This window comes from Oryx dammah, unplaced genomic scaffold, assembly GCF_014754425.2.
Source record: "Oryx dammah isolate SB20612 unplaced genomic scaffold, SCBI_Odam_1.1 HiC_scaffold_26, whole genome shotgun sequence".
Classification (NCBI taxonomy): domain Eukaryota; kingdom Metazoa; phylum Chordata; class Mammalia; order Artiodactyla; family Bovidae; genus Oryx; species Oryx dammah.
Genome location: NW_024070210.1, coordinates 41,130,104 through 41,157,639, shown reverse-complemented (window position 1 = coordinate 41,157,639; position 27,536 = coordinate 41,130,104).

Sequence of the window (27,536 nt, the reverse complement as noted above, 5' to 3'; positions counted from 1 at the left end):
ATGTTCAAAGTGAAGTAAAGTCTCTCAGTCATCTCCGACTCTGCGACCCCGTGGACTGTAGCCTGCCAGGCTCCTCTGTCCATGGGATTCTCCAGGCAAGAATACTGGAGTGGGTTGCCATTTCCTTCTCCAGGTGATCTTCCCAACCCAGGGATCGAACCCGGGTCTCCTGCATTGCAGGCAGACACTTTATCCTCTGAGCCACCAGGGATTCCAAGAATGTTCAAACTACTGCACAACTGCACTCATCTAGCACATTAGCAAAGTAATGCTCAAAATTCTCCAAGCCAGGCTTCAACAGTACGTGAACTGAGAACTTTCAGATGTTCAAGCTGGATTTAGAAAAGGCAGAGGAACCAGATATCAAACGGCCAATATCCATTGGATCACAGAAAAAGCAAGAGAGTTCCAGAAAAACATCTACTTCAGTTTTATTAACTACGCCAAAGCCTTTGACTGTGTGGATCACAACAAACTGTGGAAAATTCTTAAAGAGGTGGGAATGCCAGACCACCTTACCTGTCTCCTGAGAAATCTCTTTTAGGTCAAGAAGCAACAGTTAGAACCGGACATGGAACAACGGATCGGTTCCAAATAGGGAAAGGAGTACATCAAGGTTATGTATTGTCACCCTTTTAACTTAATATAAGTACATCATGCGAAATACCAGACTGGATGAAGCACAAGCTGGAATCAAGATTGCCAGGAGAAATATTAATAACCTCAGATATGCAGATTACACCACCCTTATGGCAGAAAACAAAGAAGAACTAAAGAGCCTCTTGATGAAAGTGCAAGAGAGGAGCGAAAAAAACTGACTTAAAACTCAACATTCCAAAAACTAAAATCATGGCATCCAGTCCCATCACTTCATGGCAAATAGCTGGGGAAACAATGGAAACAGTGACAGGCTTTATTTTTTGGAGCTCTGAAATAACTGCAGATGGTGTCTGCAGCCATGAAATTAAAAAACCCTTGTTCCTTAGAAGAAAAGCTATGACCAACCTAGACAGCATATTAAAAAGCAGAGATATTACTTTGCCAACTAAGGTCTGTCTAGTCCAAGCTATGGTTTTTCCAGTAGTCAGGTATGGATGTGAGAGTTGGACTATAAAGAAGGTTGAGTGCTGAAGAATTGATGCTTTTGAACTGTGGTATTGGAGAAGACTCTTGAGAGTCCCTTGGACTGCAAGGAGATCCAACCAATCAATCCTAAAGGAAATCAGTCCTGAATATTCATTGGAAAGACTGATGCTGTAAATGAAACTCCAATACTTAGGCCACCTGATGGGAAGAACTGACTCATTAGAAAAGACCCTGATGCTGGGAAAGATTGAAGGCAGGAAGAGAAGAGTATACAGAGGATGAGACAGTTGGATCCATCACTGACTCAATGGACATGAGTTTGAAGCTCTGGGAGTTGATGATGGACAGGGAGGCCTGCTGCTGTACTCCATGGGGTCAGAAAGAGTTGGACACAGTTGAGCGACTGAACTGATATTGAACTGATAGACTTAGTCTAGAGTTAAGCAGCTTACCTTCCCTCAGAAGGAACAAGGAAAGTAGGTAAGTTGATAGGGTATAGTACTATATCCCTCTGCTATAAATTATTATCTACTATGGTGATTGTTCAGGTTTAATATTTTAGGTTGGACAAAGGAGTCTTTTCCAACTCTGTAACTCAAAGAAGTCTGATCATTTGCATTTTAACTCAGAAAATAAATTTAGAGAGTTATTTGGATGTTTTAAAGGGAACAGGTGAAGAAATTTACCTATTTCACTTCATAATTTAAAAATTTCTGAATATAGAGTTTTGTCTTTGAGAATTCAGATATATAAACAAAGAATTTTTCACTGGACAAAGACTCTAAGTAGGAATATTCCTCCAAAATCATGTAACTATTTTCGTATATAACTGTTTATATGAATGTGTGTTTTTGTGTCCTTGTAGCACTCTTATGAGTTCACATTTATGTTTAATGTGTAGTCCTTGGAAGTCCTTTTGGTCAGTATTACATATTTCTAAGTAATCAGATAGTTGTCACAATGCTTTATGTTGAATAATCTATCCTTTCTTCAGTTGTATAAAATCCCACTTGTCTCCCAGAGTGATTTCTTAAATATGATTGTTTCTGACTTTTTATTCTGTCTCATTGGTGTCCATAGTTCTGGGACCAATATTGTAATTCAGGTAACTTGAAAATAAACTTTTATGTCTTATAAGGGAATTCTTCTGTATCAGAATTCTTTTGTATCAGAAGTCCCTAGAAAGTTCTAACAAATTCTGATTCTCAAACACATTTTACACCTACTTAATCAGACCCTAAGAAGAGTAAGTCCAAGAATATGTCTTTTTGGAAAGCTCCCCTTCAACCAGTTAATATAGAGCAATATCTATCAAATTAGTTAATGGCTATATAATATCCATTCTATTGTATATATTTATTGCTATTACAAACAATATTGTAACAAATATTCCTGATCCATAGGCATTTGTCCAATAATTTACTTAAAATCAATGCCTAGAAATAAATTTTCTGAGTCAGAGTGTGCATATTTTTATGCGTTTTGATGCTGAATGCCTATTGGTCTTCTAGAACTATTTAATCCTCCCTCTTGTTATTGTAAGAGAGTAGCCAGTACCCATGTCCCTCCTAATTCTGGGTTTTCTATTTAATCTTTGCTCACTGTATAAAGAAAGACTCTCTTCCTGTAGTTTTAATTTGCATTTTATTGAATGTGTTTATATGTACATGGACAGGCAACATTTTTAGACTGAATTCTATGAAAATTATTTCTTTTAGGGAGAAGTGTATCTGTGAGGGAGTTGAGCCTGGAGGACCTTAGGAAGAATGAGCAGGAAGCACTGTGGAGAGTTCACTCTTGAGGGAGATGGGATTTGGACCAAGTCTGTTGTACTTGTTTTCCCAGGTCCTTCTTTGTAAGGAAAAGTATTACTAGTTCTAAAAATTAGTGAAGCCTAGAGGTTATTATCTTGGGGTGGAGTGGGGCTGAGGGAGAAGATTTATATATAAGAAGTGGAATTTTCTGTGAACATGTGGACATCAGATGATTGTTCTGAAATGGGAGAGGCCATATAGGGGAAAACACAGGTGGGAGTTTGGAGTGCAGTTGGTGAGCGACCATGCAAAAGAATAAGTCTCTTGATATTTCAAGAAATATCAAATAGGAGACTAGATTTCTTACAATTACCTATGATGGAGGTTTAACTTATTTTATTTGTTCCTTTTTTACATCTCAAGTGTTTTCCTTGTTTCATAGATAAATACTTTCCTCAGTTTGTTGTGTTCTTTTGTAATGTTTATGGTGGCTTTTGTTTTTTTGATACATAGACATATTCTTTTATGATTTCATCTTTAGTGCTTGGCTGTTATTCATAGCTTTCTAGATGAAATTTTTAATCATCCTAAGGTTTTAAAATGGCATTGAAATCCTGTGAATTTGATTAACTTAGGTAAAGTTTATACGTTAGTGATGCTGGATTTTTCAGTTTGAGACATTACCTCTACCTTTTTATTATTTTTATTAATTTTTATTTTATATTGGACCATAGTTGCTTAACAATGTTGTGTTTCAGGCTTATAGCAAAGTGATTCAGTTATACACATATGTGTATCTATTCTTTTTCTACTTTTTCCCATTTAAGTTATTACCGAATATTGAGTAGAGTTCCTTATGCTATACAGTATGTCCTTGTTGGTTATCCATTTTAAATTTAATACATTTGTGTTTTTAATTTTTTATATTTTTCAGAAAATTTCTCTAGTTGCGTTGCTTTGCTTTCTTTGTATGCTGCTCCGGCATATTCCTAAGTTTATTCCTAGAAATTTTTAATTTTTTGTTCTGTATTATAATTTCTAATGGACTAATATTGGAACAAAAGGAAATGATTTTATGTGTTCATATGTAAAAAGCTGATTTCTTGCTGGTTTTGATAGTCTTCCAGTTGCTTTTCTTGTTTGGCTAGGAAGGCAGTCATTATCAGTAAACAACAATGATTTTGCTTTTTCCTTTTCAAAAAATATATATCCTTTGTTTTGTTAGCTTCTCTTATTGTATTGGTTAACACTTCTAGGATAATTTTAAATCATTGTGGTAATAGGATCCAATCTTGCCTTTTATCTACTTGAAAAGAAAATGGTTTTGTAGTACTGATTCTCACAGTCCCATCTGATATTCTTTAAAAGAAGAGTTCAGGAGTCAAATATGTTTGGAGACCCATATTTATACATTTGAGCTTCCCTGGTGGCTCAGAAGGCTTTGAAGTATCTATAGTAAATACATTTGTTTAAATTTGTTTAATATATGCTTGTTGTTTTCTAAAAGTCCTTAATCAGTTTAGTTCAGTTCAGTTGCTCAGTCGTGTTCGACTCTTTGCGACCCCATGAATCACAGCATGCCAGGCCTCCCTGTCCATCACCAACTCCTGGAATTTACCTAAACTCATGTCCATCGAGTCCGTGATGCCATCCAGCCATCTCATCCTCTGTCGTCCCCTTCTCCTCCTGCCCTCAATCTTTCCCAGCATCAGAGTCTTTTCCAATGAGTCAACTCTTTGCATGAGGTGGCCAAAGTATTGGAGTTTCAGCTTCAGCCATCAGTCCTTCCAATGAACACTTAGGACTGATCTCCTTTAAGATGGACTGGTTGGATCTCCTTGCAGTCCAAGGGACTCTCAAGAGTCTTCTCCAACACCACAGTTCAGAAGCATCAATTCTTCGGTGCTCAGCTTTCTTCACAGTCCAACTCTCACATCCATACATGACCACTGGAAAAACCATAGCTTTGATTAGATGGACCTTTGTTGACAAAGTAATGTCTCTGCTTTTCAATATTCTATCTAGGTTGGTCATAAATTTTCTTCCAAAGAGTAAGGGTCTTTTAATTTCATGGCTGAAATCACCATCTGCAGTGATTTTGGAGCCCCAAAAAATAAAGTCTGACACTGTTTCCACTGTTTCTCCATCCATTTCCCATGAAGTGATGGGACCAGATGCCATGATCTTCGTTTTCTGAATGTTGAGCTTTAAGCCAACTTTTTCACTCTGCTCTTTTACTTTCATCAAGAAGCTTTTTAGTTCCTCTTCACTTTCTGCCATAAGGGTGGTGTCATCTGCATATCTGAGGTTATTGATATTTCTCCCGGCAATCTTGATTCCAGCTTGTGCTTCTTCCAGCCCCGCATTTCCCATGATGTACTCTGCATAGGATGTAAATAAGCATGGTGACAATATACAGCCTTAACGTACTCCTTTTCCTGTTTGGAACCAGTCTGTTGTTCCATGTCCAGTTCTAACGGTTGCTTCCTGACTTGCATATAGGTTTCTCAAGAGGCAGGTCAGGTGGTCTGGTATTCCCATCTCTTTCACAATTTCCCACAGTTTAATGATGAATCATATACCCCTCACCCCTTATTTGTTTTAACACAATAACTATAGTCTTATCTAGCTCATGCTCTGAATGTTTAAGTATGCTATTGGATTTGATTTTAAACAATTTTAAACTCACTTTATATAAATCCCTTTGATTCCTTTTTTACTAGTAATTGAATGACAGTTCTTACAAAATACCTTTTAGTATTTAACTAAAATGATTTAAATGCATTTTTCCTTAGATCAATGTGATAATTCATATTAATAGATTTTAAAATATTAATTTCCCTTTGAATTCCTGAAATGCACTGTTCCATGACCATGGGATTCCATATGTGTATGTAGTGTTATTTGGTAATGCTTTATTTCATATTTTTTTATTTATTTTCATAAATGATATTGATCTCCAATTTTCTTTAACATGTTATCAGCTTTATGCCAGCTTTATAAAATGAATTAAAGTCTTTCCTACTTTCCTTATAGCAGGCCAGTATTATAGCATAAAAATTCTCTGTCCTCGAGTATTTCAAAGAACTTGCTGTTGAAACACATAGGATCTGATATAAATTTTGGAAGTAGCCACTCCACAGGGTGGAAAAGCCACCCTTTCAGTGGTTTTTCATGGTATATCCAGATTTTTCTCCTTAGTCAGCTGTCATGGCCAGTGGAATGAATCAAAGGACACAATTAATGGCCTCCTTGTATTTGTGTTCTTTGCAGTGTGGCTTTGTAGCTCTTCCCATGAAAATGTGAATTTCCTTTCTCTGTGCCTTAAATCTTGACTGACCTTGTAACTTGCTTTGGCCATTAAAGTCTGATAGAATTGACAATGTGTCATGTCCAAGCTTGGACCGTAAGTATTTAATTTGTGTAATTCTGCTCTTGCAACCCTGCCATCTTTATTTGAATAAACCCAAACTAGCCTGCTGGATAATGGGAGAACACATGCAGGAAACCACATGGGTCTCAGTCCCATCCAAGACCATCCTAGACCAGCCTGTAGCCAGTCATCCACTGAGCACAGATGGTGCAAGATTCCAGGTAGGATTAGCAGAGCTGTCCTATCAGTCTGCAGCTGACTGCAAACTAATAATAGAGCCCAACAAAATCAGAAGAACCATACAGTTGACACACAGATGTATGCAGCTTTAGTTAACTAATAGTTATATTTCCTTAGAAAATTATCCTTTATGAGGATATTTTAGAATTTATTACAGTAGTTTAAAATGGCATTCTTTTATGAGTTTTCTGTATTTCCTTCATATCAATTGTAATTTGTTATTGTTATTCAGTTGCTCAGTCATGTCCAACTCTCTGTGGCCCCATGGACTGCAGCACACCAGGCCTCTCTGTCCCTCACCATCTCCCAGAGTTTGCCCAAGTTCATGTGCATTAAATCGATGATGCCATCTCATCCTCTGTTGTCCTCTTCTCCTTTTGCTTTCCCAGCATCAAAGTCTTTTCCAGTGTGTTGGCTGTCAGATGCCCAAAGTATTAGAGCTTCAGCTTTGACATCAGTCTTTCCAATGAGTATTTAGGGTTTATTTCCTTTAGGATTGACTGGTTTGATTCCCTTGCTGTCCAAGGGTCTCTCAAGAGTCTTCTCCAGCACCACATTTCAAAGGCATCAATTCTTCAGTGCTCCGCCTTCTTTATAGTTCAGCTCTCATGTCTGTACATGACTACTAGAAAGATCATAGTTTTGACTATACGGACCTTTGTTGGCAAAGTGATGTCTTTCCTTTTAATATGCTGTAGGTTTGTCATAGCTTTCCTTCCAAGCAGCAATTGTCTTCTAATTTCATGGCTGCAGTCACCATCTGCAGTGATTTTAGAGTCCAAGAAGAAGAAATCTGTCACTACTTCCATCTCCCCCCCTCCCCATTCTATTGCCATGAAGTAATGAGACCGGATGCCATGATCTTAGTCTTTTTAATACTGAGTTTTAAGCTGGCTTTTCCACTCTACTCTTTAACCCTCATCAAGAGGCTCTTTAGATTGTCATCACTCTCTGCCATTTAGAGTGGTGCGTGCTAAGTCACTTCAGTTGTGTCCAACTCTTTGTGACGTTATGTACTGTTTGTAGCCTGCCAGGCTCCTCTGTCCATGGGGATTCTCCAGGTAAGAATACTAGAGTGGGTTGCTATGCCCTTCTCCAGGAGATTTTCCTTACCCAGGGATCAAACCTGTGGCTCCTGCACTGCAGGTGGATTCTTTACCACTGAGCCACCAGGGAAGCCCTCATTAGAGTGGTATTATCTGCATTTGTGAGGTTCCTGTTATTTCTCCTGGCAATCTTGATTCCAGCTTGTAACTCATCCAGCCCAGCATTCTGCATGATGTACTCTGCATACAAGTTAAATAAACAAGGTGACTTTATACAGCCTTGTTGTACTCTTTGGTAGTAATACCTTCTCTTTAAGTCTTAATGCCTTTACTTTTATGTGTAACTGTTTAGTTTTACAAAAGTTTTGTTTATTTTGTCTTTTCAAATAATAAGCTTCTAAATGCTAAAGCTGAAACTCCAGTACTTTGGCCACCTCATGCGAAGAGTTGACTCATTGGAAAAGACTCTGATGCTGGGAGGGATTGGGGGCAGCAAGAGAAGGGGATGACAGAGGATGAGATGGCTGGATGGCATCACGGACTCGATGAACGTGAGTCTGAGTGAACTCCGGGAGATGGTGATGGACAGGGAGGCATGGCGTGCTGTGATTCATGGGGTCGCAAAGAGTCAGACACAACTGAGTGACTGAACTGAACTGAACTGAAATATCTTAACTGTAATATGTTCTAGTATATTATTCTCATTCTCATATTTCCTTTTTTGTACTTTCATAGAATTTATTTTGTTGCTATTTTTTCTGGATTTTTGGGTTAAAATTCTGACTTCAATTCTGTTATTTCTCATTTAATGAAAATGTATTAAGACTATGAATTTTCCTCTCAATTCAGCTTTGGCAGAATATCATGTTTTAAGATACAACATTGTTGTTCTAGTTATGTCTAATTATATCTAACTTAGTCACTTTTGTTTCTTTTTTTTCTCTAGAAAATTATATATAAAATAAATGTTTAGTTTTAGTTTTAGTCTTTGAAGTTTTCTATTTATCCTTCAGTTATAAACTCCTAATTTTATGGCACTCTGATCAGAAAATAGCAGAAAATGCAATTTCATTACAATTTTGAGAACTTGAGATTTTTTTTTTTTGTGGCTTGGGATAGTATTACTTACTGAAAAGGAACCACTCAATTTTTAACCAAGTAAACCTCTTGATTTGGCTTATAAGTAAGATATGAGACTCTTTATAGCTTGGGTGTTCAGTAATACATTGGGTAGTTAATGTAATATTATAGAAGAGAATTATAACATAAACAAGAAGGAGGTAATAGGAAATTTGCATAAGGAATGTTGATGGAATTGCCAGGATAAGCAGAAAGGGAAAAGAAGTTCTGGTTAGCCTTGGTCTTGGTTGATAATATTGCTTTATTGTTTTAGTTTAAAGAAGAAAGTGAGAGTAGGTTACTTTTTCTCTTTGGGAGCTTTCTGTAGAGAGCAAAGACTCAAGATTGTGTAAATCAAAACATCCTGAATGTTATCCCCCCATCCTACCTCCACTCATCCTAGTCCCTGTGTGCTATGCTAAGTCGCTTCAGATGTATCTGACTCTTTGACTCCCTAAGGATTGTAGCCTGCCAGGCTTCTCTGTCCCTGGGATTCTCCAGGCAGGAGTACTGGAGTGGGTTGCCATGCCCTCTGCCAGGATCTTTCCATCACAGGGATCAAACCCACATCTCTTATGTCTCCTCCTTTGGAAGGCAGGTTCTTACCACTGATATCACCTGGGAAACTCCTATCCTAGTCCACGGCAACATAATTTTTATTACTTGGGTGAAAAGAGCAATTTTGCCAATAGCTACCAATAAGTGTAGCATTCATGATATGGATTTGCATGTAAGTTCTATCACCTACCCTGATCTGGGGAGAACGCTATGGGGTTCCCCACCTGGGCAGCTAACTGGGAAGACAGTTCATAATGTGAACAGCCAGGCAGTAATGATCTAGAATGGTTAAATACAAGTAACCCGCCAACCCTTGGAAATGATTTTTTTTTTGCCAGCAATAAACAAGATATCCATGACTACATGCAAACTACTGAGTTCTATTCAAGTTATATTCTCAATATATACTGATATGATCCCAGTTGATAATTTCATTGCTATTCACATCTTTGTCAATGAAAGACGGATATAAATTATCAGAAAATAAAAAAGAATTTCAGCTCTTTTTACTATTAAAAATACAATTACTTTCTTCTTTTTATCTGACATTTTAAAAATACAATTTTATCCAATTTTGTTAGTTTTTAATCTCAGTGGATAGGAGAAGAGAAGGGGAATGATTATGGTTTGTTAATGAGCCAGAGCAAACCACCCCTGTCAAATGGATGATTTGAAGGAGGAATAGTAGTAAATCTTGACTAGATTCTGAAGTAGATAAACAGAGTGAAATCACTCAGTCTCTTTTTTTTGGGGAGAAAAATGCTTCTTACATCAGGAAGGAAACCACCAGGGGGCCTAGTGGTGTACAGGAATGTAAGTTATCACTGTATCTTTCTACCGTATCTTAAGTTGCCAAGAGCCGTTAGCAACTGCAGATGTCAGATTGTTTGTCTTCTTTTTTCTAGATCGATGTTTGTGAAAAAGAAAAAACCCAACACAGTTAAATGAAATTCTGTATCTGAGGTTGAAAATCTCAAGTCCAAAAGACTGAATCTAGGCCTTTGCTTAATAATTAGTCTGTATATGAGGACAGTTCTGAAAACAAGTCTATTTTAGTTGCAAGTTCAACTTCAATAGCATTGTTAGTGGGGGTGAATATTTATGGGTAAGCAGTAACTTGTGAATTTTGTTGCTGATTGTATCTGTCAGTGGTTGATGCAAGTTATAGAAATCATCCTATAGAGGACCCTGTCCTCCATGTACCTCCTAAGTCCTTGTTTAATATTTCTGTGTATCATTCTCCCAGATTTTATTGGCCTTTGCTTTTTACCACCCAGACCTCTCCAGAGGACTGATCTCATGATCCTGGAGTCACTTTATCTGCATGCACAGGGCGTCTCCCCCTCTGCACCCACAGTGTGGCCCATGGCCAGTGACAGATGGTGTGAGGATATGAAAGCCCAGCTAGCTGTCTTGGCTCAACTTAGGCCAACCTCTGAGGTACAATTTATCACCAGAGCACTTCTGTGGGATCTGGCTGAGACTGGAACTATATACCTAAAATTGTACCCTCACTTGGCTTCTACCCTCTCCCAGTCGCACTCCCCCTCCACCCTTAAAAATTTCTCCTAGAAGCATTTCATTGATAAGTTACTTGTATACAAACCCTCACCTCAGACTTACTTCTGGGAAACCTGACCTAAGGCAAGCTCAAGTATTTTAAGAAGAAAGGAATTTATTACAGGGAAGTAGATGTTTTCAAAGAAAGAGAGCAGAAATCAGAGGCTACCCTTAAGTTTAAGAATATACTTGCCATGGTCATAATCCAAGAGAAACTGCTGCCACCATGGGTACAACTACTCAATGGCCAAAGCTGGTGACTAGACATCAGAATGCTGTGCCTGGCTACTCTCGTGTAGATGCCATGTCTTTAAGACATTGCTTCCAGTTGGAGCTATCTAAAATCTAGAGCATGTTGGGCCTGACTCAATTCCAGCTTCCTACTTCTGATACTGCATCTGCCTATTTTAAATGTAGAACCTAGCTGCAAGGGAGTCTGGGAATTGTAGTTTTTACTTCCTAGTGTCGACAGTACAGAAAGACACCCTAAAAGTAAGTAGAAGCAGAAACTGGTGGCTAAATGATCCTAATCACAGCACTAGGGGTGACAGGAAATGAGTTGACATGCATTAACTTCAGAGACCCTGTGTGTAATGTTTTTTGTCTGGGACATGTGTCTGTTACTCTCACTTCCTACTGTATGTAGCCCAGAGTTGGCTAGTTCAGTGTTTGTTTTAGATCAGAGTTTTTCAAACTTTAGTTTATCAGTAATTAAAGGATCATGAAATTAATGTAGTAGGTATTTTTTAGCAAAAAAAATTACAGAATTGAATGAAATTAGACAGAAAAATTGTATTGTTTCCTGAGATATCTGTTTTAGTTTTATATGAATATATGCGTGTGTTGGGCTGCAGCCTAGATTATATTTCTTAGTATAGGTCATGGTCAAAAGGCTTGAAAAACAGTCCCTTAAGTGTAACTCCCTCAATTCCATGGTATTTTAAGTCCGGGTGTGGTAGTTCTCCTGTGTATTGCAGAAAACTGATTCACTGAATTATGTACACACACAAATACAAACACACACACATATTCAATATCTATGCTGCTTATAGAGGAAAGGTCAGATACTGTGTTTGCTTTGCTTTCTGTTACCTTTGCATGAAGTCTGTCACGTAGTAGTTGTTTAAATCTGTTGAATGAATAAAGGAAAAAAGGATTGTTATGGACTTTTTTTTTTATCATTTAGCTTCTCTTCAGGTTAGTAAGAAAACTCAAGACTCAGAGAAAGCTTTGAAGAAGTGCATGAGCTAGAAATAATATTAGTAACAGGAGAACTAAAGCTAAGTAAAAGATATCCCAGCACAGATCAAGCAGTAAAATAGAGCAAGAGCATTGTGGTTCCTCTCCACAGAGGAGAAATTCTGACCATATCAGCACAGGGTCTCCCCGTCTAGCCTCACTGCAAAAGCTAGTCACCAGCTCCACAGAGCAAGGGAGGAGGAAGCATGTGGAAAACACATTCCAAATGGGTATCTGTAATTTGTTGACTAGAATTCTCATCTGAGCATGGGTTCCATTATTTTCATTGTTTATGTACTCCCTGTGTATGTGCTCAGTTGCTTAGGTCGACTCTGACTCTTTGCGACCCCATGGACTGTAGTCCACCAGGCTCCTCTGTCCATGGGATTCTCCAGGCAAGAATACTGGAGTGGGTTGCCGTGCCCTCCTCCAGGGGATCTTCCTGACCCAGGGATTAGACCTATGTCTCCTGCATTGCAGGTAGATTCTTTACCACTAAGCCACTGGGAAAGCCCATGTACTCCCTAGGAAGTCTGAAATCAACAAACTATTAACAGTATGATATGTAGATTCCTGTTAAGTGTACCTACCTAACCACAAAGTGAAGATTCTTATGAGTATAGCCAGTAAACAGTTCCTTAGCCCTTGGAGAATTCTGCTGGAGGGTGGCTGTATGCAACTGCTGGGTTACTTAATGGAAAGTATGATGGGGAGTTGAGTCCTACTATAACAATATATTAAAAATAGTACATGAATAAAGCCAGCCTATGTTAAAGGTTTATTAATGTGCCAGGGGCTGTGCTAAGAATGTTATGTCATGTAGTTCTTACAACTCAGGAAAGTTTTACCCCTATTTTACAGAACAGAAAACTCAGACTCAGAGAGTAACTAACTTGCTCAAAGTGGTGGAGTGAGGGCCTGGTGGTAAGGACTCAAACCCTTGTCTGTCTCACCCCTGCACTTATGCTCTCAACCACTCTGGCAAAGCAAGTGGTGACTAATTGTTGAATCCCTTCTCTAGCCCTTAATTATTGCTTTCTGCTTCTTTGTGGCCCGAGATTTATTTTAATTTTTCCTGTGGTTGATGACCCATGACATAAGATTCCACATTCGTATACTATAATCGCAAAAAGCTTATGTGGATGGCCAAGAAAAACTTCCCTTTCGGATTGCAATCATTTGAAAACACTTGCCTTTACTCTCACAGCTTGTATTTATGGTTGGAATGCGTAAGCATTCCGAGTGATTCTGCCTGTTCATTTATTTTAAAAAAAATTTGTTAAATACCTACTATGTTCCAGGCAGAATTCTAGACATTGGAGATATTGACCAAGTCCCTGCTTTGACACAGTTTACATTCTCATATAGAGATTATCTTATTGGAGAAGATAGATAATTAAATTTAAATTTGATGTATATAATATAAAGGGTGGTTGAGGGAGGAGAAAATAGTGGTAGGGAATGAAACAATATAAACTATTGGTATAAAAGAAGCTGTAAGGATATATTATGCAACACAGGAAATATAGCCAATATTTATAATAACTATAAATGAAGTTGTTGTTGTTTAGTCACTTAAGTCGTGTCCAACTTATTTTGCAACCCCATGGACTGTAGCCTGCCAGGCTCTTCTATCTGTGGGATTTTCCAGGCAAGGATACTGGCGTGGGTTGCCATTTCCTTCTCCAGGGGATCATCCTGACCCAGGGATTGAACCTGCATCTCTTGCATTGCAGGCAGAATCTTTATCATCTCAGCCACCAGAGAAACCCACCTATAGAGGAACAAGGGTAAGAATTACAAGACTTCCTGGTAGTCCAGAGGTTAAGATTTTGTGCTTCCACTGCAGGGGGTGTGGGTTTGATCCCTGGTCAGGGAAATACTGTATGCCACCTGATGAGGCTTAAATAAATAAATAAATAAATACAATAGACTTATCATGTAAGAAGAAAGCAAAGTACTTAAAGTGATGAAAGAAGGAAAAAAAAACAACAACCAACTTGGATTCTATGTCCAGTGAAATTGTCCTTCAAAGTGAAGGAAAAATAAAGCTTTTCTCAGGGAAACAAAACTGAGAAAATTCATTGCCAAAAGACCTGTCCTGCAAGAAATATTAAAAGAAGATCTTTAGGGAGAAGGAAATTTGTATTGTTAGAAACTTGAACTGTGTAAAGTGAGGAGAAGCATCAGAGAAGAAATAAATGACCATATATTAAAATCGGTTATTTTTCTTATTCTTAATTGTTTTGATAGATAGCTGTTTGTTTTAATCAAGGATAATAGCCGTGTATTGGGTGATTATATCATATGGATAAGTGATGTGAAGGGCACTGCTGTCGTAAGGGACAGGAAGAGTAGGAAGGGACATATTCTGTTGTGAGGTGGCTGTACCACATGCGCAGGGCAACGGTGTTATTTGAAGGTGGGCTTCAGTTAATTAAAGCTGTCAACCATTCAAATTTCTTTTAAAAGAAGTCTCATTGCTAAGAGATAAAATGGAATTATATAAAATGTTCAATTCAAATCAGAGAAGGCAAAGGGAAAAACAAGGAACAAATACAGTGAGTGGAAACAGTTGCAAAGATGGTAAATAAGTTTGCATTATGTATCTTTGGTTAAAATACAATGCTTAGGACTTGCACATCCCCTTAAGGGGCTTTTGCATTACCTTTCAGGGCTCATTTCCAAACAGATCAGGTATGAGGGTGCGCACTGCCTTTGTGGGACCTGGAGCAACAGTGCCCTCAGTTTGGGCTCCTTTGCCTGTTCTTAGGCCTCTTTTGCCTCCGCTGCCTCCTTTGTGCAATTGACTGGAATGAAACCCAGGGAATCTTAGACCAGAGGGAATGCCATCGACCAGTGTTGGGGAAGAGATGTCTCTGCCAGAGGGAGCCTGTGCTGACTGTTCTGCTCATTTCTCTGCCCCACAGAGCCCTCAGGAAAGATGTTTCACTCAGAATTTTCTGATAAACTCATGTAGGTAAAAATGACAATAAACCTTTGGGGAAATAATCATTCAATTTATATCCTGGAATTCCATGACACCATCAACTACTGAGAATAATAAGCAAGTTCTGGCTCTCTGCTTCACCCACCGGAATAGTCTAATTTCCAGGTGCATTTAATGAAATCTTAGTTTTGCTATATGGCATGTATCATAAAGGCTTCAAGACTTGACGTTGATCTAATAAGTAATCATTGAATAAATATAGTCAATAGACATAATGTTAAATTTTGGGATTCCTATGGAGTCAGACAAGACTAAGCAACTTCACTTTCGCTTTGCACTTTCATGCATTGGAGAAGGAAATGGCAACCCACTCAGGTGTTCTTGCCTGGAGAATCCCAGGGACGGTGGAGCCTGGTGGGCTGCTGTCTATGAGGTCTCACAGAGTCAGACACGACTGAAGCAACTTAGCAGCAGCAGCAGCATGGAGTAAGTAAAAGGGCTCTTGGCAAGGTAAGGTCTTCAGAAATATACCCATGTTTTTTCCCATCAAGCATATCCTTCCCATGATGTTTTCTATCTCTTCTTCCTGTATTAAAATTCTATTTTTAATCTTTATTTTTACTGTAGAACTAGCATAGTCTCATTTTGTCATATTAAAATGTATGCAAGTGATTCACTCTCATATTTATTTGTCACTGCATTGAGTCTATCTTTCATGCCTTATATAAAACTAACATTTAACTTGATCATGATAAATGTGCTTTCTAGTACTAAAAAGTAATTGCCTAGGGTTATAACATTCCTAAGTGACAAAAGATCCAGTTCTCACTATTTAGTTTTTCCTAAGGATTCCAAGAATGTCTGTTAGGAAAAAAATAGGATCTGTCTTTATTTTCCATACTCAACAAATACTGGTCAGTTCAGTTGCCGTCTAAAGTCCATCAAGCGGTAATCATTGTAGATTATCACTGTAGAGTACTACAACTTCAGGTTCCCAAGAGGACATTTAAAATGTTTCCCATATTTTAGTGCATTCAGATGCTTTCATACAATTAGACCAATACTTCTTAAATTGGTGTTCCACGAAGTTAATTGCTTGCCACAAAAGTTTTTTGCTGAAATATTTTTGAGAAATTGTACCGAAATAACTTTAAAAGTATACTACACTAATATAAATTTCTAGAACATGGTATATTGTTAAATATTTGGACAGTGTTTAATAGGGCAATTTTTAGAAGTCCCTGCATGATGAGTTTAGCAGTAAACAAGCAGTTTTAGTATTTTTCATAGACATTTTCAAGGGAAATTATGATGGTATATTAAAATTCAAGGAGTCTGAACTCACAAAAGTGTAAATACCTGAGTAACCTTGTTTGGTTTTGTGCATGAGGCAATCACTAATCCCATAGGGATGGGGCTTGAAGATAAGATGATAACATTGATGATAGACCCAATGTTATGGCTCATTAGAAGAGATGAAAAGATCCTTAGGACAGATCAAATACTTAGAGTAGGAAGCTGGAGGTGGGGATTTGGGGGATGAAGATTCCTGATAAAGAACTTGGGAGTTGAAAATAGGTCAAGGGGTTGGTGTGAGGAAGAAAGAAGAAATGACTTCAAAAGCAGTATAGTAGAGAAACTAGATCTGTAGAGAGAACATCTAGAAATGAAGCAGTAACATCCTCTTCTTGCTCCACAATATTAAGGAGTCTTCCTAGTTGCTGGCAGTTTATGGCATCCTGTGCAGACTTGTTGCTAAGAAGAATGGAGGTAGTCAGAGAGAGCTCATACACGGTGACTAGGGAAGAATGCATTTCTCCTGGATTACATTTCCAAGACAAGATGGACAGTGCAACCCAAGTTGTTGCTATGCATTTCTGCAGGTTATGGTGAAACAAATTACATTGCCTCAGGAGATAAAAGCTGCTTACCTAGTGGTTACATTCCTGAAAATGAAGCCAAAGGGCATGTAGAATATAATGAACTTTCGAGTAAAAAATAATCTGGGCCCCAATATAGTCTCTCACAAGTAGTGTGATTTAGGAAAAGTTACTTAACCTTCCTAAGTCTGTGTTTTTGGTTTTTATTTTCATTTCTAAAATAGGTATATGGTGTCTGCTTATTCAGAATGTACTAAGATGTTTAGAATAGAATTTTGCACATAGAAGCCACTTACATGAATACATTTTATTATTTTTTTTCTTCTGTGTATTTTTGCCACCTCTATTTCAATCTGAGTTAAATTCAAAGGGCATTTTTACAATAATTAGTATGTGACATCCATGTATTAATAGCATCTTTGGCTTTTTTAAAAGCTCCAGATATCTTTAATTAAGCTTTGATTAAAATTAAAAGACCCACAAGTTATTTCAGGTGAGAAACATTAGAGACCAAGAAGCGACATATTTTTAAAAAATCAAAATTTGACATTCTGAAAAATACTATGGAGGTTCATTCTCTGAGTTCATAGTCTGAGTGCTCACTTTCCCTCCCTGTCTCCCTCATCCCTGGTTTACTTTTCTTTTAGGAGTGACTTACAGCTCTGAGGGGTTCCACGCCAACAAAGCTCAGGTCCTTAAGCCACAGAATTTCACTTAGGAACTTGAATCAGCCTCCACCCAGAAGGAAACACATGTTGCAGAAGCCCTGATGCCGAAGCCTGGGCACAGTACATAGAGTGAGATGGCAGCACGCCAGCAGGTGGCCTGATGGACATATAGATGTTCTCACTGTCCACATCCTTCTCAGCACCCGGTCTGGGGAACTTTAGACAGGACTGCTGCTGCTACTGCTAAGTCGCTTCAGTCATGTCCAACTCTGTGCGACCCCATAGACGGCAGCCCGCCAGGCTCCCCGTCCCTGGGATTCTCCAGGCAAGAACACTGGAGTAGGTTGCCATTTCCTTCTCCAATGCATGAAAGTGAGAAGTGAAAGTGAAATCGCTCAGTCGTGTCCGACTCTTAGCGACCCCATGGACTGCAGCCTACCAGGCTCCTCCGTCCATGGGATTTTCCAGGCAAGAGTACTGGAGTGGGTGCCATTGCCTTCTCCGTAGACAGGACTACTTCCTTTCTTTAGGCAAGTCCATTGATTGGAAATCAAACTTGGGCTCAAATTTGAAAAGTGCTTTAAAATGTAGTGATTAAGAGAAACTTTGGAATGTAGTAACAACAAAGCAATTGCCATTGGAAAGATGGCAGTTCTTAAGAGAGGGGGTAAGTGATGCCACGGCAAGGGTGGAGATAGAGGGCACATGGAGAAGCACCAGCGTGTTTGAAAGGCAGAGGAAAAGGGAAGAACAGTTGGCAAAAGGCTTCACTGTGTTTTCTGCAGGGATGGGATTTATAATTGGCATCAAAAGCATTGTTATACCCTGGACTGGGCAATTTGTGTTACGCTCTCATTCTGTCATTGGTTTCTTTCTTTTTCTTATTTATTTGGCTGTGTTGAATCTTAGTTGTGGGCTTCTCTCTAGTTGCGGTGCATGGGCTTAGTTGCTTCACAGCGCAGGGGATCTTAGTTTGTCTGACCAGGGATCAAATCGACATCCTCTGCACTGGCAGGCAGATTCATAACCACTGGACCACCAGGGAAGTCACCCCACCATTGATTTCTTAATGCTCCATAATATTAAAAATTATGTAAAATATTCAGATTAAAATAGAGTTATCAACAAATCCAGAGGCAAAGGAAACTTTTAGGTTAAGGTAGGATGGTTTTGACTGTCCAGAATCTGCATAATGGCTGAGTATGAGGAGAATTCAGAGCTTTCTGCATAGTTATACAGCAGGTAACTCAGACTGAAGATGGTAGACTTGACATTTTTGTGGTCCCCAGAGAATAAAGAAAAAGAAAGTGAAGTTGCTTCATCATGTCTGACTCTTTGCAACCCTATGCCCTGTAGCCTGCCAGGCTCCTTAGTCCATGGGATTTTCCAGGCAGGAACACTGGAGTGGGTTGCCATTTCCTTCTCCAGGGGATCTTCCTGATTCAGGATTGAACCCAGGTCTCCCACACTGCAGGCAAACTCTTTACTGTCTGTGCCACCTGGGAAGGCAGCCCCCCTACCCCCCCAGTCCCCCACTCCAACCCCCTACCCTGACCCCTCCCAACCCCCCACTCCCTGCCACCAGAGAGTAGGCTATAAGTAAATAAACTATAACCTGTGCAGCTTTAGGGTCATAAGATAATAGATGGGAGCAACTCAAAGAGAGATGTCAATAGGGCAGCAGGACCCCCAGTTCAAGTCTTGGTTTTCATCTCATGAGTAGCAGGCCACAAAGAGCTCAGCACCACTTCTGGTCAAAATAGAGCCAGAGTTATTTGCTGTGTCTCCACAGAGGGAAGTTACTGCTGACATCAACCCCAACTTACCTTAAATAGGGAGGCCAAAGGACCCCTAGACAGGACCAGCTGGGAAACTGTATGTGGAATGAGTCACACTAGGAAGTGAGCAGAGGCAGTGTTGAAATAGAACAGAGGATCCTGAAACAGTGGAGGAGATGGTCATGTTGGTGTCTGTAACCTAGGACACCTCCCCATGGATTTCTGGTGTTTGTGTTACTGGTAATTTTTCTGCAGCACTGAATAATAAATTGAAGGCTGAATGGGGTGGCGAGTACCATCTAAGTGCCCACGGGGGTGACCTCTTACTTCTGACTTTGTTGAGTCCTTGCCTTGGATCCTTGTCATTTTTGTCTTCCTCAGCTACCTCCTAATCCTTTCCAGTTCATATATTTCCCTAATGATATCTGACTCATGACTGGCCCTCTCGAGAGTGTGAGGAACATTTTATATTAAGTGCCTGCTTTGGTCACCTCTGTGAAATCAGTTGGGGTTTTGGACCATTGGATCATTTGTTTTTATGTTGGGCCACCTAAGAGGGCATTGGCTTTCCTGCTATCTAAGTTTTCCCTCTCCTCTGTGGTGTCTGGCTCCAGACTTCTGGTGATACCTCAGGGTATATCCCCTTTACATGTGTTTTGGCCACCCAACTACCAGCTAGAACCAACTTAGATGTCCTGGGTGGTAAGATTTAATGAGTAGATTTTATTAATTCCTAGATAATAAAATTTAAAAATAAGTCTTCAGATGGATTTAAAAATGTGTCATGTATTATTTTAGGCATGTGAACTATGAAATAATGGCAATAATGATGTGTTTAAACCCATTAAATCATGTAACTGGCTGAAAATGTTCCATAAAATAGAGTGGGAGTAATAACTGTAGGTCAAATTGCATTCTGAAAGATGACCACACAGGGACTAGGCAGGTTCAAGAACACGAACATACTCTGAGGCAGAAATCATTTTAATGGAATTTCCACAGAGAATATATGTAGTTTATAAGACAAGAAAAGTGTGAAGGTCTAGACATTCAATAATTGAGGCAGAGGTCAAGTGCAATAGTCCTGGGATGTGTCAGTCAGTGTTGGGGAAGTCCTGCCATTTGTCAATCAGTGTTGGACAAGTTCTGTGTGTAAAGGAACATGGAAGGCACTGCGGAATTCACACTTGATTGGCTCTAAGGTGCTTTTATGCATCCCATTCAGTTCTCTCTTGAATCCTGGTAAGGTGGACAGAGAAAATAGTCGTCTCCCCATCTCACAGATGAAGAAATGGAACCTGTGATACCTTTCAAATTTTACTCCATACATGAAGCAACTGCAGCGTCTGCTAAAACGCAGATTTTGGTACTGTAGATCTAGAGTGGAGCTTACAGTGTTACGTTTCTAACAAGTTTCTAGATGCTACCAATGCTGCCACGTGCAGTGGGCTCTCACAGGGTGTGAATGATTCCAGCTGGTCTCACCAGGAAAAATCAAAGTTTCAAACCACGGTGGAAAAAATCAATGGGCATCATATGTTTACCTGAGTAAGTTTGGGCTTCCCTGGTGACTCAGAGGATAAAGAATCTGCCTGCAATGCAAAAGACCCAGGTCTGATCCCTGGGTCAGAAAGACTGAGTTTTACGCTAATGCTATTGGCTAAGAGTTAGAATATTTAGTGCATACCTCCATAGCAGAACTTACTGTGATGAACTGTATCTTACTGAACCCTGAACTGCTTCCTCCAGCAGCCTGTAGTTCCTTGAAGAGAAATAATAGCAGTGATGTTGGTGTTTGGGTTAAGGGGATGAAGTGGTAATAAGTAATGACATACATGTCAGTCTGAGATCGAATAATAGGTAAAATTTTTTCATCACTCACCTTGTGCCAGACTTTGTATTAAGTCTTCACATTACTGCCCTTAATCATTACCACAATCTTTGCCATGAAACAAGTACTATCATATCCCTAATCAAAAAAGAGGTATTTAATAGTTAGAGAAGATGAGTAGCTTAGAACTGATCTTCGAACCCAAGTCTGTCGAGTTCAAGACAAGGGCCATGTCTTACTGGTCTTTGTATTTTGAGAGCTGTTATACAAGTGGAGAGGGTGACTCTCCAGTTCTGTGGGACCAAGAAGAGGCTAGGCTTCCTCATATCTGTCACAATAGAATAAGCTGCTCTGATGGAGCGAGTACTCTGACTCGACGGTTTCTTGAACTAGTTGGGCAGTTGGACTAACTTGGTTTTCCAACTGTGCTTTTCAGCACTGCCTCAGTGGTGACCTGAATGGAGCCTGAAGTATAGGCTTAAAGGGCAGGCTCTGGACCCCCTTTTTCTTTTACCAGAGTAGCACTGTTTTATCTGATTTGTATATTTGAGTTGGTATAAGGTTGCATTTGAATAAGTACTTCTGATACAATATATATGTTCAAAGTCTTCAGACCAATTGATCTCTAAGATCTTATCTAAAATTAATGTTGTAAATTCGGCCAAGGTCTCATGCCCATGAGTGGGCAGAGCTTGGACTAGAATTCAAATCAACTGACTCTTCTAATCCATGCTATCCTGATGCCCAGACCTAGTATCCACTTCCTCACACAATTCATTGACAGAGTTACTGCTCTGAGGCCCAGTAGTTTAGGGAAAAGAACTAAAAGTTGAGTGACCTTGGTAACAAAAACTGACTCCTCCACTAATTAGCTGCAGAACCTTGAGCAGTCATATATTTATTCATCAAAAATTTATTCTACCTGGCTATGGATCAGGCACTGTTTGGTGCACTGGGAATATAATAGTGAAAAAGGGGAGGTCCCAACTCTCATCAAACTCACATTTAAAGGGTAATAGAATAAAAGGTAGATAGATAAACAAGGTAAAAAGTGAAAGCACTAGTCATTCCATCATATTTGATTCTTTGTGACCCCATGGACTGTAGTCTGCTGTGGCCTGCCAGGCTCCTCTGTCCATGGAATTCTCCATGCAAGAATACTGGAGTGGGTAGCCTTTCCCTTCTCCAGGGATCTTCCCGATCCCAGGGATCAAACCTAGGTCTCCTTCATTGCAGGCAGATTCTTTACCATCTCACCCACCAGGGAAGCCTAAGATAAACAAGGTAATTTCTACTAATAAGGACCACCACACACACTAAAAAAAATAAAACAAGATCAGACAGTGGAAGTGAGAACCCATGAATGAGGATTTACCTTGGGTTGTAGCAGAGGCTCATGAATACCTCTTAACTTTTTCACCTTCCAACAGAATGGAAACTTCTCTAGAAAAACAAAAAGATCCATGTCTCTTCTAGTTGGATTCATTCTTTTGGTGTTGGCTGACCATACTCAGTGGGAAGGAGCAGACACACTCAGATCTTCTGAGATGCCCTCTTCAGAAGGCCTGCCTGGGGACCCTGGACAAGTGCTCAGGTAAGGACAAGAAAGCCCTGTGTGTGGCTCTGAGGTATTCTGGGTCTTCCTCCTCCTTGGTTCTCACAGCCTGCCTAAGCTGTGAACAAATGTAAGAAGCCCTGGAAACATTGGCTTCTGCACAATTATGCTGTTTCCTCCTTCTGCATTTCTTGGCAAGTGGTTTCCTTTTATAAAAACAACACCAAAAGACCCAAACTCCAGTTAGAGATTTGTCACTAACTAGTTGACTGACCTTGGGGGTTCCTGAAATTTTAGGGTACAAGAAGATCTTAGGAAATTCTTTATTTACCAAGGAAATGAGATTCCAAGAGGTCGACCTTCATTCAAGGTCATTCAGTGTGTGCAGTCAGGCCTAGACCCTCGGATTTTCAGGGTAGTGTTCTTTCTATCATAAATTGTTCTTGCCCTTTCTCTGGGCCTCCGGTACCTCCTCTGTAAAAGGAAGGGACTGACTTGACTCGTGGGCGTGAAGAGTGCACAGATGTGCTTTGTCCAGCCAGCACAAGGTTGTAAAGTCCTTCAATGGGAGTCTTTGAGATAGGTCATTGAGTCTCCAGTTTGACACAGATGCTCTCATTTCCATTTACTGTTGTCATCTACCCAGCCCTTGTTTGCACAACTTTAGGACCCTGGACCAGAGGATTGCTAAGATTCCTTCTAACCTTGAACCTATCTGACCCCATCTTTCTTCTCCCTTCTCATTTTAGACAGCAGTCGGGATTTCTGATGGGAAAAGAGAATCCTTTGGACTGCCTTTGTCCCTTTCTGGCAAAAATACCACCTATCAAATCAGAGAGGAGTGAGGAATTACAAAAGTTTAGTCATCTCAACCCAGAGAGGCCAAAGTCTGACTAAAGACAGCCTCAACTTATTAAGTTTAACTCATAGAAAACCACCCGGCAAGATCAAGGGGGCAAGTTCCTTCGGGCTGCGGAAGAAAGGGCCCCTTATAGCTAAAACTCCACCCTTTCGGGGAGACCCCTGCATCACACGTGCAGAAAGTATGCAAGGCTGGATCACCATGTTTTCTGGGATGGCAGCGTCCCAGTGGATCCAATCTGAAGCTTAGTGCTGGGAGGAGCAATGTTGGCCGCATATACTGGCCTTGAATGAAACAATGACTATGCATGCTTCAGGGAATTTTACTCAGTATGAGATCACCCCGGCTGTGCTGGGCTTTCTTCACACAGCCTGTTATCTGTAACGATGGAGTTAGAGAAGGCAATGAGTTTAAGTATCCCAGGGAGACTTTTCTCTGCCCCACAGAGTGAAGTTCCTTTTCCACCCCTGCCGTACCCCTGCGTACAGAACACTGGCCTCAGATTCAGGGCTGGATTTTAGCTCATGTCTCTCCGCTGTAGAAATGCACATTGCCACAGGGCTTGTTCTGTCAAAAGACCTGTGTAGCCCGGGTGACAAAATGTCAGTTCCATTTTGCCTCATCTTCCTGATCTCTTTATCCATTCACATACTCATTAATTCAGCCCTTGATGCCTGCTATAAGTGCTTACTGTGTCTTACTATGTACCAGACATTACTCTAATTCTTGGGATACATGAGCAAACAAATCAAGAAAAAAAAAATTCTTGTGCTTACATTCTATCTGTGCAATAGGTGGTAATTATGTATGAATCCTAAAAAGGTCTAGAGTTTTTATATGTATCTTCCTAGCCACCTGACAGTCTCTTTGATGGCATTTTAAGGGATACCAAGGGTCTAACACACTTTTTCTTCACTCATTTTTCTCTTGACACCCACTGTGATTGTGGGGAGCAAAAATATGATTTCCCAGATTCTATACCTCTTTTTCTTCCTCCAATTTTATAAACACTAGAAAGTCTCAAGGCTTAATTATCAGCCTTAACTCGCATCCTAGACTTCCAAGTGCCCCAAAGGGGCTTTTTAACACACTTGGTTTATACCTAGAGTTTAAAGGCATTTCTTCGATGTTCACGTGAAAACTCAAGCTGCTCATAAATGACGTGGTCTCTCCACAACCAGCTATCCATCCTGGTTTTGATATCTCTGTCATCAACACCAGTTTTTGTTTTTTTCCCCTTCTCATTTTCCAGGTTTGAAACCTTGTCTTCAGTCACTTCTGATATCTCTGATACTCAGTCAACTAATCTACTGCCTTCTTTCATGTTGTTCCTGGTGTCTGTCTCTTTGCTGTCACTGCCTCCCCCCAGCTCCTCTCCAGCCCATTCTTGGATCAGAACATCAGCCTTGCAGGGAACCTCCCTGACTTCAGCCTCCCCGGCCCTACTCCAATCTCTCCTGCACGTGGACACCAGACGACTGTTCCTTAAACACTGCTTTCATCTCACCACCCCCTACCCCTATCAAATGTAACTCCCTTGCCAGGTTTCTGAGGCCCTTCACGGTCAGACTCCCCTCTACTGATCCAACAGCTTTTTCCATTTTCCTCCACACGTACTTTCTGCTCTGAGGTGGGTGGGTCTCTTAATGTCCTCCAAACACAGAAAGCTCATTCCATTTTTGTTCAAGTTTTTTTTTTTCCTCTCCCTAGCCTGGGCAGCCTTCTCTTTTTCCTTTAGCCTAAATATATCATGTATCTGTTGCTTGGAGTCACCTCCTCCATGAAGGCTTTGTTGACCAGCTAAGAATCCCCTTCCTGTGCACTTCTGCAGGTCTGCAGTTTAACCACAGTGTCTAGTGATTGTTTACATTAGTCTTTACTGGTTTGTCTATTGTTTCATATATTAATCACATTCCAGGCTCTTCGGTCAGGAACTATAGATTATACTGTGACACATATAGTCCAATGTACTACACTGTGCTACATCATACTATTCAATTTTGTACCTAAGCTTTTGAGCCTAAGTGCTTTGGCTGATTTTAGTTACGTAGACTCTGTCCCACCCTACATTTCCCCATGAAATAGAATGCTATTGCACTTAATCATCTCCACCATGTCAGAAATAAATATAAGTTCATTTTTGTTAAGGAAAAAGTATATATAACTAGCCATGTTTATCCCATCTTTCAGAATCCTTATTTATGCACATAGATACATTATGGATTTTCAGGTACCTGGTTTATTCTTGTGTTCTTGGTCCTATCTTTTTAGATTTGCTTGAAAATATTAATCAAATAAGAATTAACTAAATCCTGCACTTTTAAAAATCCTCTAGTCATCTGATCTCAAAGGAGAAAAATAATTTTAAAAGATTATTATGGAAGTTCACTCCTCTTCAGTAAAGGTATTTTCTTATCACAGAGCTATGGTTTTATGATCATTTATATCAAAGTAAAGTCACGTTAAGGCTGTCAACATGAAAAATAATTTGCTTAGAAGAAACAGGGATATGGTTGTTTATCCTTTGGCAGTATATGCAACTTCAAACTCAATGAGTTAAAAATCTGTTCTTTTCAGAATATAAATTAACTGTTGGGAATCTGTGTACCAAATGATTACGTGCTGCATATTTCTCTCTTAATTCATGCACACCATGTATTGTATAACATTACCTCATATGCCGTAATCGTCACGTGTCACATGCAAGATACATAAAATACATCATGAATGTCCCACCAGATATCAAAGCCATCCAAGTTCTAATTAACTTATTCACAGACTGTTTCTAGTTCTTGCCCCAGAACATATAAACATCAGAAATAAGAAGTCAGTCTAAATGTTTGAATATCCTGTTGTAGTAAATTATAATATCTTAAGTTTGCTATTCTTCAGTTATCTGTATGTTTAGTCTGGATTTCTTTCAAGTGTAGTACTTCTTTTTTAATATCACTTTGGAGCAATTTAAAAGATGACATAAACAGAAACTCCTTTTCATATTGAATAGGCTTGTGAACTGTGAATTATTGCACGTGGGTTGGTCTTCGTTTTCATGCACTGTAGGTTTTTCCAGAGTTAAACAGCTCTGTCTTGCTTCACTGCAGAGCAAAACATACTCTTTTTAATTCAGGAGAGTCCATCGGGGATAGCAAAATCTGTAGAAGATAATGGAGCTGATTTTCTTTACAAATCTCATGGATATATTAAGGTTTCTAGCTCTTTGGGATCTGTACTGCCTCAGTGGAAGATAATACCCAGAACTTGGAGGCCAGACAAGGAAAATGCATGGTGTGGCTTGGCCTCCATTATCTTTTCAATGCAGGGTGATTGTGTCCAGTGAACTCAGACATAGAGAATATGAACTCTGGTCCATGACTGTGAGTGTGCCTTACTCACCAAAGCCACAAGCCTTATAAACACATTTCTTCTCCCTACTCCATGCCCCTCTTCTTCTGACACATGCTTTATGTAGCCTCTACTTTTCCCATGTGCTTCAGGGTCTGGGACAGCATGAAGAAGGCCAGGCAGGTTGGGGAAACTCTGTGTTAAGAATAGTTATGTGCTCCCCTTATCTTATACCAGTCAGAATGGTCATCATCAAAAAATCTATGAACAGTAAATGCTGGAGAGGGTGTGGAGAAAAGGGAACCTTCCTACACTGTTGGTGGGAATGTAAATCGGTACAGCCACTATGGAGAACAGTATGGAGGCTACTTAGAAAACTAAAATTAGAGCTACTATATGATACAGTAATCCCACTCCTGGGCATATGTCTGGAGGAAAACCATAATTTGTAAATATACATGCACCCCAGTGTTCACTGTAGCACTGTTTATTAATACAATAGCCAGGACATGGAAACATCGTAAATGTCCATTGACCAAGGAATGGATAAAGAAGCAACTTAGCAGCAGCTAAGTCGTGTCCGACTCTGTGCGACCCCATAGACGGCAGCCCACCAGCCTCCTCTGTCTCTGGGATTCTCCAGGCAAGAACACTGGAGTGGGTTGCCATTTCCTTCTCCAGTGCATGAAAGTGAA